We start from the raw sequence: 12,413 nt of genomic DNA, 5'->3' as shown, positions 1-12,413 counted from the left end.
ACACTGCAAAGTCACCAGGAAAAGTATCCTGCCGATGAAAGAGGCTGCTGACACGTGGAGAGAGACACTGCCTTAATTGGACTAAAACCCTAAAACAGCTAAGTAAACATTAAAAAAAAATTAATTTAATATGTTATTCAGTTGAGAGATGATGTCAGATGAATTGGAAGTCACACATGCCCCCTAATACCTTGAAAAACTTCTTAAAACTGCGGCAATTTGCGCGGGCACATTAACCGAAAAGTCGACAAATGCGCCCGCGCGTTTTTTTTTGTTTGTTTTTTTTCACATAGCAGCAAAATAGACTTAAAATACTCCGTCATTTATGGTCATACAGACTTGAAATATGGAAAAATAAACTGTAAAATGTCTTTTTTATGTGTCCACTTACAATCGAAACAAAACATTATGCTTTTGTGTGCTTTCTGCCTCTCCTTCTACATGAACTTTTTTTCTGGAGCAGGTCTCTAAACGTAAGCAAAACTCAGCAAATACACACTGTCAAGAGTAATCTTTATAATAATTTAAGTGTTTACTTTTTAATTATCTAATTCAAAACGAAAGAGAATATTCTGTCTATGTAATCTATATAAAAAGAGAGACGTTAGTCGTTCTCATGGCAACTCATTATCTGCTAATCACCCGCTGAAAGCGCGCGCTATTCAAACGTAAATATCTTTGTTCTAATATGAATCGCGTTTGTATGCGTGAATGAACGGCTCAGATGCTCGTTTACTACAATTACAACATGCTATTTTTACATGAACGTAACGCTATTATAGTTTAGCTTTTCCTTAACTATATTGCAATACTGAGATGAGTAAAAATCTGCTGAAATATGTTCATGAAATATGTTGTTTAAATAAAATGCAATGTTTTAAACGTATGCTATTACACTGCAAATTAAAATGTATACGCCCTATATTAATGTATCATAAAATATATATGCTTGAGACGAAATATGAATGTTTTTAGACAATACTAATGAATCCTTAACTTTGAAATACGTATGATAAAATTTATGCTTTTTACAAAGGAAAAATTACACTTGGAATAGTTAAAATTGTAATTGTTGTTGACTTTCATATTATTGTGTTTCATTAGTCACAATTTTGGGGAGAGGATAAATATTCCAAACCTGTCTGAAAATACAATATGATGATTAACTGCACAATTACTAGAAATGTTTACATTGGATATTATAAAATTTGCTTGCATAAAAATTTGTTTAACTTTAAACCAATTCTGTAGAATGGCCCATATATCCTATTTGAACAGGATTTGTTTCCAGGTATGACTGTGGGCTTTTGACTTTCATTTATATTAGTATTATTTTGTTAACTATATGCTAAATAAATTAAAAGCAATATACTGTGTCTGTGTGTGTGTATACATTTCTTGTCAGCAGTCTTCTTAGGTGTGTCTTCTTAGCTACAATTAAGTTTTAAGAGTTTTTATCCAGTCATCAATGGCTTATTGATCATTATAGGTATTATCAATAATTAAGTTGTTGTTGCTAGTTTGAGTCGAGAAATACACATTTCAGCATTATCATCAATACTCTGTGTGTGCATTTTCCTTGAGAACCAAGCAAGTTGACTCATGAAACCATTTGTTTATTATATCGTGATTGCATATCTCAATCACAATATTGACCTCAATAATTCCAATGACAATGACATTTTCCCCAAATCGTGCAGCCCTTGCCAGAAGTATATAGCCTAGATATCTTTACACTGTCCGCTCAGTACAACAGAGGCAGGAGCTCTGCACTGGGGTTGCTCGAGTTATATGGGCACACAACTTGCTACAAGAGCTATATCCACTATTACGAACAATAAAGTAATATTTGACAAATTTTGTCTTTCAGATTCTGAAAATGTTCAAAGGCCAATCTCAAGATACTCTGGGAGGTCTTTCTCAGAGCAAATGGTCACTTCTAAGAGGTTTGTTTAATCGATTCCAGAAAACAACAGTGTCCCATGCCCCCATTTCTTTAATTCACTCTTGGCACTCTCACCCATGCTACAGTTCCTGTAGATTACCACACACATGTAATTTCTAAATGGTGAATTTGTTTCTTCAGGCTCTTTACCAACCGGCTGATGGCAAAATTCAATATGAAGGGGAAGGTGAAGAAGCAGAAACTGCCTCTGGAGACGACTAAAACTTTTGAAAGGTAAAGGTACACAAATTATGTTAGTATTATTATAATAAAATGATACCCAATTGTACTTTTTAAACTGGTAACCTACTGAACAAACTTTTAAAAAAATTGCAAATTGAAAAGCACATGCTACATGCATAAAGTTTAAAAACACAATGAACTAATTTCTTTTTTTTTTACTTTTTTTTTTACATTGTTCTATTTTAATAAATTAAAAGCACTCAGATAGACAAAAGTGAGGGTAAGCATTAAGACAATTCATCAAGACAAAGTTAATCATTCAAGGGCTGTGAGTATTTTCTCTTTGCCTTTTGTTTGATTCACATTAATGATGCCATCATCAGAAGGTTTATTAGACTGAATGCAGATCAAATAATACCAATCTCCCCTTTTCTCCAAACTATTTACACCAATTTAAGATATGAACTGTTTAAGTGAATACTCTCCAATCCGGTCATTTTGACATATTTTGTTGTGTATTTGATGGTTAAATGCGCACACAAAGCCTAAAATATAATTTCCTTGTCTAGTTGCGGTCGGTTTCGGTGCGCACACACATAAGCCACCTTGAAGTTGGAAACAGCGTCCCTTGCTCGAAATTATTGTCCATTATTACATGGCTTGGTTGAACTCTAATGTAGAAAGCGGTGTGTTATTTCTTGATAACACATCTGCTAAGTATAACACACCGTTGCCATGAAAAACAGGTTTGCTATAGACGCAGGATTCTAACCGTAGAGACGTAACGGAGTATTTTCTTTAGCAGAAGCAATACAATCCTTTTTAAATGAATAAACTCCTTTTTAAATCAATTTTTTATGTCAAATTATTAATTTATTTGGTGGGTAGCCATGTAATAAGCGGGATAATGTAGAGCGAGGCGGTTGTTATAGCGAATACAACCACTTCAGGCAGATTCAAGACCCCTCCGCATCAGCCTGCGGGGTTGTATTCGCTATAACATCCGCCTTGCTTTACATTATCCCTTACTTAAATAGCTCTTTTTTATTATCAAACAAGTAACCGCAATGCAACAGTAGAGACTGCATTTTACAACAACTCTCTTCTGCATTGCAAATATCAAAAATGCATCATAGACAGATGATTTAATATTATCTCGTATAGAAACGGCTGGCAAAGATGGAATTTGCAAGATAACATCTATATTTCATTAATAAATAGTAAGTGCATTTTCTCAATTTCTCCAGTACTGACAGCAGAACTGATAACGCTGGAGCTGGATACTTCACTGGATTACCTCTTTCTAAACTCATCTACAAGTAATCTAGTATTTGCTAAAATGGAAGTTATAGTATCCAAAAGCATTACATTTGGGCTGTGCTTGAGAAATTTTATTATATGCAGTCTCTCTCAATTCATGATTGCTATCTTAAATATCTTGTCACCCAAGGCCACTGTCTATTGCAGTCTTACACCTTCCTAACATACAGCGACGCGAGTTTACAGAACCCATTTTCATTCATTTGTTTGCTGCCATATACCACACCAGTCACCATTGGTCACTGTAGTATTGCCACTTCAAGGATTAGTTCACCTCAAAATGAAAATTTCCTGATAATTTACTCACCCCAATGCCATCCAAGATATTCATGTCTTTCTTTCTTCAGAGGAAAAGAAATTAAGTTTTTGAGGAAAACATTCCAGGATTTTTCTCCACACAATGGACTTCAACGGTAACCAAATTGTTGAAGTCCAAATCAATGCAGTTTCATGCTGGACGTAGGCAGAAGTACCGCCCCGTTGTTTACAAAGTGAACTTGCGAAGACTAATACAAACCATTTTAAATAAACTGACAAAAATCCATAAATATGTCATTCAACATACAATAAATTTGAACAATCCTCCTCCACGCTTGTAAACAATGAGCCGGTATAAAAATATTGTATGTTAACTTGCAATGTTACTTATGGATTTTTTGTTTTTGTTCAACTCTTGCAGCTGCAGTCATAAAATGGGATAAAGAAGCTACAGAGGCTACAATCAAGCATCATGCAGCAGAACATCTTAAACGTGCCGTGGAGGGCATACAGGGGTGGAAATAATGAGGAATTTTACATGAGTACTGTAAGGCGCGTGTGTTTATTTCTAGTTTAGGGGACTTTATGTCTCTCTCCCCCTTTCCAACCACCCACCCCCAATCTTGGTCTGGAGTAATTTGTTTTTTGTTCACTTGGCAGTTCAGTGTAACCATTAGAGTTGTTTTATTTATCAGCCTGTTCATAATTTGCTGAAAACCTCATTAAAGATGGAAAAAAATTGTCATTTCAAACTATTTTTGCTTTTTTTTTAATCAATAATCAGATGTCACTTATTTCCAATTGCAAAAATATAAGGCTACTAAAAAGTATTTGCATGTTTTAGACAGGTGCATCAAAGGGATAGGTATTAATTTATTATTTACAATTTTAAAGCAGTAGTTCTGCACACTGCTTTTACTATGACTAGAATGAGTTTTATTGAATACCATGTTGTCATCCAACCTTGGAACAAAAGCCTGTTTGATGACCAAAACATGGTTTAATAAAGCTAATAGTAAAGCTAATTTCGTTTGTGCATCTTAAAATTTTGTATGAATGTTCTTTAGACGTCTGTAAGTGACGTTGAAATGACGTTGTGAAAACTTTCATTTACAATATTGTAAAGATGTTACTTGGACATCAAAAATCAACATTTAAAAGAGATGTCTAATGAACGTTCACTATGTACGTCAATAGTGAACGCTAAAAAGACGTTTAAAAAAGACGTCAAAAACTTTCATTCTGGCTCTTCAGCGGACGTCTTCTGAACGTTCACTTTTTATGTCAGTTGGACGTCAACAGTGAACGTCAAAAAGACGTCTAAAAAAAGACGTCATAAAAACTTTCATTCTGGCTCTTCAGCGGACGTCTTCTGAACGTTCACTTTTTATGTCAGTTGGACGTCAACAGTGAACGTCAAAAAGACGTCTAAAAAAAGACGTTCAAGCTGACTCTTCACTGGACGTCTTTTGAACGTTCACCTTTTATGTCACTTGGACGTCAACATTGAACGTCAAAAAGACGTCTAAAAAAGACGTCATAAAAACTTTCATTCTGGCTCCTCAGCGGACGTCTTCTGAACGTTCACTTTTTATGTCAGTTGGACGTCAACATTGAACGTCAAAAAGACGTCTAAAAAAGACGTCATAAAAACTTTCATTCTGGCTCCTCAGTGGACGTCTTCTGAACGTTCACTTTTTATGTCAGTTGGACGTCAACAGTGAACGTCAAAAAGACGTTCAAGCTGACTCTTCATTGGACGTCTTTTGAACGTTGACTTTTTATGTCACTTGGACGTCAACATTGAACGTCAAAAAGACGTCTAAAAAAGACGTCATAAAAACTTTCATTCTGGCTACTCAGTGGACGTCTTCTGAACGTTCGACAAAGACGTTGTAATGACGTCGTTTGGACGTGTCTGTGCTCAGTGGGTGCTATTGCAAAAAGAAACAAGTCCAGATAAATTTCATGTTGGCACGTTTTTTTTAGCGGACTTTGCCTTTCCGGTGAGCGTGAGCAGAGCTCGCAACACACACACACACACACACACACACACACACACACACACAAACGGACGCTGCTTGCGGAACATTGAGCAGAACGCGCTGTGAACACGGAGCGGAGAGCACAGCGCACACACACAGCGGAACGCGCTTAGAAGTTATGCATCTTCGGAAGCGGACTCGCACGCAAAGTCATAAAACACGCTGAGCCAGAGTCAAACCATCGCCGAACACGGAGGATCGCGGCGGCTTTTTAGTATCTTTCAGCCAAAAAACGAAAATGTTATTTTCGGCCGAAAATTTTCGGCAGCCTAAATTTCGTTGCATCCCTAATTTTAAGACACCCATATGCTCTCGCGGGCCATATAAAATAATGTGGCGGGCCGGATTTGGCCCGCGGGCCTTGAGTTTGACACATGTGATCTAAACTAACGAGTTAGAAAAAAATTCACCCCCCTCACAGTTGTCAGGCACTCGGAACCTCTCGAAAAATACAATAAAAGTCCATGGGACCAACCTGTAAAAACATGAATTTATGCTGGGAAAACGGACATTTTAACATGGGGGCTATGGACATTTGCTCCCTTTTGGGACCTGCCCCTAGCGGATTTTCGATGTATTGCAGTTTTTCGCACTTCCGGGTAGGCTTCATTTTTCAGATCAGAATGTTGCCGCTTGGATGTAACCGATCGGCGAGAGTAGCCGCGTGCAGGCGGGGAGGAGCTGCAAACGGAGACGTGAAGTCGGACACTGTCTGGTTGCCGTAGTGACCGCTCACGTGGTGTTTGCATACTTTAGGTGTGTTCGACATCGGCTGCGGCTGGATGCACCCGATCGGCGAGAGTAGCCGCGTGCAGGCGGGGAGGAGCTGCAAACGGAGACGTGAAGTCGGACACTTTCTGGTTCCCGTAGTGACCGCTCACGTGGTGTTCGCATACTTTACCACAGCTGAAGTGAAATAAATGCAATATTTGCCAAAATTTAGGCAACACAGATGTTTCAGAGACATTTTCATTCAATACTTTATGTAGCCTACTGCTTCATACACCATCTTTTTGAACAAGAATAAAGTTCAAATAAGCTACTATCAATGAAGTGGAGTTTTTTAATCAGTTTTAATGACATAATATAACATCGCAACGACATGAAAAGAGTGTTTACTGTTATAAAAATCTTATTTGTGAGCTTTAGAAGAACTAAAGGTGGTCGAATACACGAAACACACGTGATCGTTGTCATGACTCATGCTGTTAATCCGGCCAATCGTGGAACAGCTGTGTCGTCATCAGAGTTCCTGCAGTCCAGTGCAGCCGCTCTTGAGAAGCTGCGCTGGCTGAGTTCTCCGGCTACTCTCGAATCGCTCTCGCGGTACTTTGATGGCATACGTCACAGTCACGTGGCGTCGGCGCTGTATCAAGTCGGACAAAATTTCTAACCGGCATGCACTGCTTCAAGTCAGCCGCCGATCGGTCTGCGCAGAGCTGCATGAAGTCGAACAAGCCTAACACCACAGCTGAAGTGAAATAAATGCAATATTTGCCAAATAATACACAGATGTTTCAGAGACATTTTCATTCAATACTTCATGTACTGCTTCATACACCATCTGTTTGAACAAGAATAAAGTTCAACATAAGCTACTATCAATGAAGTGGAGTCTACGTTTTTGAAGCAGTTTTAATTTGATAAACGACACAATATAGCATCGCAACATGACAAGAGTGTTTACTGTTATAAAACACTGATTTGTGCGCTTTAGAGGAACTAAAGATGTTTGAATAAACACGCAACACATGTGATCGTTGTCATGCAATGGATCTGGCCAATCGTGGAACAGCTGTGTCGTCATCAGAGCTTGTGCAGCCGCTCTTGAGAAGCTGCACTGGTTGAGTTCTCCGGCTACTCTCGAATCGCTCTCACGGTACTTCAATGGCATACGTCACAGTCACGTGGTGTCGGCGCTGGATCAAGTCGGACAAAATTTCTAACCGGCATGCACTGCTTCAAGTCAGCCGCCGATCGGTCTGCGCAGAGCTGCATGAAGTCGAACAAGCCTTAAACCTACCCGTCATTGTAACCTTAACCAATGAAATTAGCTGCAGGGCGGGATTTCCGCTTAACTGGTTTGCGCCCATTGGGATTTTTACTTTTTTTTATAGAAAGATTAAAAATACGGGAGAAATACAGGAAAATATTTAAACGGGATGATAGCGGCATAGCAATGTAAAATACGGGAGAATCCCGGGAAAAACGGGAGGGTTGACAGGTATGGTAAAGGACGTCAGTGGACGTCTTCACAACCTCTTAAAAACTACTTGGGCAATTAAATTAATTATTGCAGTATTAACCATGCAAGGATTAAGCACAGCTTTTGCATATTTCACAAGGATTTCATAGACGGTCATGATGGACTATAAATGCAAGTGTAAAAGACCTCGCCAGGTGACGTCCACTCATCCGATACACTGCATTGAACTACAAGTAGCTAAAAGTCAAAATAACAATTATACATACAACCCCAGAGAACTGTTGACATGTACAAATGTATCTGAATGCATTTTTAGGAAATGTTCTGTTACATATTTTTACCTATTTATGCCGTCATACCGCGACTATTTTTGACCAGGGACACGACCGTCGGACCAATAGGCTTGTTTGAGATGAGCAAAATCTGCGCAGAATCGATCACCGGTGATCAGCGCGAAATGCATGCCGGTTAGAAATGTGTCCGAGTGCGGTCCGCCTTGCTCTGATGTCATGCTGACGTATATGTCAAAAAACTCTCGCGACGCAAGGCGCACCTGTCGGATTCTGCAGTCGAGCGCAGTTGCTCTCCACCGACTGCGCTGATCAAAAGCATGATGGGAAACGACTTGCTGACGACACTGCTCATTGGTTTAAACAACCGTGAACCGTTCTCTTTTAAAATGTTTGATTTTAAAACTCTAATATCATGTTTTATGTGTATGTTATGTGTGAATATTCCCAAACTATCTGACAGTGCGATCTCTTTGGGTTATGCAATTTAATTTTTATAAAAAAAATAAAAACACATATGTCTGTATTAAAGAAAAAAATGATTGATAAACATGTATTTAGAATGGAATTAAATAACAAATACTTTGGGTGTCTTGTTCATTTTATTTATTTTCATATAAAAGCAACAGAACTTGAATTACATCCAGTTTATTAGCAACACTGTGCACGAGCGTGAATCCCGTGAATCCCGCGATATCCATCTTTGATCTCACAGGTGTCAGATCCACTGCGAGAAGAGAGATCTGTCCGGCTTGCCTGCGCTTTTTTCACTCCTCCTCTCACTGCAGCCACCTACTCTCGACTACATTTCAGGCGAGGCAAGGCGCATCTCAAACAAGCCTAAAGTCACGTTGAGCGCTGCTGTCCACTTCTGTCGAAAGTGCTGGCTTGAAACTCTATTTTACTTTTTGTTTTGTGTTGATAGACCAAGTAAAAACGGAGATATGATAATTTAAACTTTATATAATTTTTTTTTGAAAATATTGACGCGTTCGTAAAGGAACGCAAGATGGGATGCGAGAGGCGTTGCATTTATTCTCATAACTTCGTCGGTTTTTGTCATAAAACAAAACGGAGAAAAATGTGTGAATCTGCTGACTCTGCTCTTCAGGCTGCACATTTTAGGGAGTGGAGGAGGAGCCAACTGAGCAAAGAAGTGAAATTGAAAGGCGCCCGCGGGAGTCGGGAGATTGACGGAGTAGACAGAGAGACATATATATAGAAAGAGAGAGAGAGAGATATTATTGCTAGTTTTTGGAAAAGTTTGAATAGATTTTGAGAGTAGTTTAGGAGTAGTGTAGATAGTTTAGGTAGTTTAGGTAGTTTTTTTGTGGAAGGAAAATGAAGCGAATGTCTTTGGTCTCATTGTTGACAGAAACTGTTTTGAGGAGTGGCACAGATAAATAAATAAAAACTCACCTGATATTCGTTGTAAATAGTTGTATATATAGTTTGATTTTGTGTTCATTTTACCTTTTGTATAGTATATTTGCACTTTTTAAGAACCCCTCTTACTCAAGGAAGGAAAGCCCTGTAATGTAGCTGTCTGTGTAATTGTACATGAAGTGTTTTGTAGAGTTTCTAAGCAAAAAAGAAAAGAAAAAAACGCCTATTGCCACACCTGCTTTTTGCTGTATATAGTTAGATTTTATCTCAATTTTACCTTTTTTTATGTTGTATTTGCACTAATTGGGAACCCTCATACTCTGGGAATGCAAGGCCTTAAATATAGCTCTCTGAATAATTGTGTGCATAAACTTTTAAAAAGTGGCAAAGCTAAAAAGAGAAAAAAAAAGCCTATGGCTACACTCGCTTTTTTTTGTAAATCATATTTTTTATATAGCTTGATTATATCTGAATTTTACCTGTATATGTTGACATTTACAACTTGTGTTTACATTTTAAGCCTTTTAAAATGCTTCATTGAGCATATTTGTGTTTTTTTTTTGTAAAAAAAATATAATTTTTCTATTCGGATTTTGTGTTTTTTGTGTGATTTTGGGTCCAGTATGTTGATACAGAACATAAAAGTGAAAAAATAATTGTCTGTTCATAAAGGTGATGTTGTGCTGAAAAAAACAATAACAAACATTGGTATGGTAAACATTTGTTTATGTCGCAAAATAAAAATAATAAAAAGTACTCAAAAACGGCCAAAATAGCCCAAGACTCCGAAGAGTTAAAGACACGATCGTTTGTATCGCCTTAACGCAACATTTTTGGCCGTGTATTTTTTGTTACATGTTTCTAGACGAACGTTTTCGTCGTGTAAACATGACATTTTTGAACGTGTAATATTTCTGAGTCTTATTTGATGTGCGACATACAAATTTTTCTGTTGTAGTTAAACTGGTGATAATTTAGAGTCAATGATTAAATACATTCAATAACTGCATGAATTAACATTATATTCTTTTGTAACAGGAATTTGTCCTGTAGGTAAAGTGAGTGGTCTCTGTGATCCAACGACCATATTTCCCCTCTGGTTAATACATTCGAGGTGTCTATTTGGACCACTGCAAATAGCCTACTTGTTGGCAGAACTAATTACACTAGGCCAGTCTCTGGAAAAAGTCACCTCTTTAGTCAGCGGTTTCTGTGGCGTAACGTGTAAAGTGAGACCGGGGTTCTATTCCCACTGACAGCGCTTTTTTTTAATAACTTTACAGTTATTAAACGCATTTCAATAAAAATTATTTGACTTAAAATTCATTTTAATTCATAAAAGTTACATTTAGGGTAAGTTTAGGGGTAGCTCTAGGTCTTTAATATCTCAATAAGTTGCCATGATTTAAATATTGTTTTATAAATCTAATGATCTAATGTCAGTTAAATTGCAGGATGTTTAATGCACAACAATACTGATGAGCAAATAGTAACTTTATCTGTCACTATTTATAAGTAAATAGCATCTAAATGTCTACTGAATCCACAACTGTTGCTATTTACACTTGGACTTGGACTGGCTGCCCCACAGTTTACGTGGTCCGCCTGCTGTAGTGATTCTGTATGTTTATGTGTCGTATGATTGTGTCTGTGTTTAAATGTTGAATAAAGATTTGTAAATTGTCATAGGCTACTGGTGCTTTGTTTTCTGCTTTTGTATTTGCCTTATTGTTATAATATAATTGTTAAATTTGTGATTGTTACAATATATTGTTGTTATTAGATTATTTTTATCTGACATATACAGCTACAGTATATGTGTATTAATTATTTCCAGTCAAACTGACATCCCGACTTCAAGGAACATTCCAGAGTCTCTCATACTTGATTGATGCTGGCCCACTCGGAGATTACTCATTTAGTCATTAGTCATTTTGAAAAAAACAATAGCCACAGTATTTAGTATTTATTTAGCCTTTGCTAACTTTATTATTCATTGTATTTATTAAAGTTGAATGATTTATGGCATTTATTGGCACTATTATGTATAATTATGTTATATGTTAACATATGTTATACATGTGTATATAGCCTGTTATAAGAGGATGCCAACTGAACGCAGTCTGTAAAAGTTCTTTGACAGTTTAATAAAAAAATTCTAAGAGCCATCGTAGAGAGCAATCCACTTTTCCACGTTACCGGAGACAAAAAACCTGCATTCAGATGAGATGCCACAGCATGACACAGCACTGCCTCACAACCAACGTATAAATGCATCATTGACTCTAAAGTTTTACGCTTGCCTATGTACATGCCAACGTAAAATTACGATCTCATTCACGAACAAATGTTACGTGTGACGTTTGCATAGGTATTTGCTTACCTAACAGCACATCATCCCCCACGGAAAGAAATGTCGTCTGATGTTTATACACTGTAAAATCCGATTAGTTCAGCTTACTCAAAAAAAGCATGCAAACCGATTGCACTTAAAAAACTAAGTAACGTGAAATAGGAATAGTATGTAGTACTAACAAGTGCATGTCTAGTAGTGTAAACTTACAAGAGAGTTCCAGTAACTTAAAACTAATTTGTATAGTATACTTGATCATTTACTTTAGATGTACTCATTTATGCTAGTTGTGTTAACTCTGATGTTTTCTGCATACAACTTGGAATTACTGAGTTTACTTTACTTCAAAAGCAATCCAGTTTACTTGTTAAAACCATGCAAACCGATTGCACTTAAAATAGCAAGTAACCTTTACTCAAATAACTTA

At 37.3% G+C, this 12,413-nt stretch overlaps 1 long non-coding RNA gene across 2 annotated transcripts; it reads left to right on the top strand.

Moving 5' to 3' along the window:
- Positions 1–4,451, top strand: LOC308702854. 2 transcript variants are annotated; one of them, XR_014031656.1, is made up of 4 exons: positions 1–102; positions 1,871–1,946; positions 2,087–2,179; positions 4,128–4,451. It is a non-coding gene; the product is annotated as an uncharacterized lncRNA (long non-coding RNA). The 2 variants fall into 2 exon arrangements; XR_014031657.1 differs by lacking the exon at positions 1–102 and having other exon boundaries at positions 1,812–1,946; positions 4,128–4,262.
- Positions 4,452–12,413: the final 7,962 nt, after the last annotated feature.

The sequence above is a fragment of the Scardinius erythrophthalmus genome, assembly GCF_964197995.2.
Source record: "Scardinius erythrophthalmus genome assembly, chromosome: 15".
Lineage (NCBI taxonomy): Eukaryota > Metazoa > Chordata > Actinopteri > Cypriniformes > Leuciscidae > Scardinius > Scardinius erythrophthalmus.
Note: the sequence above shows the minus strand (reverse complement) of the source record. Positions and strands in the feature narration are given on the sequence as shown.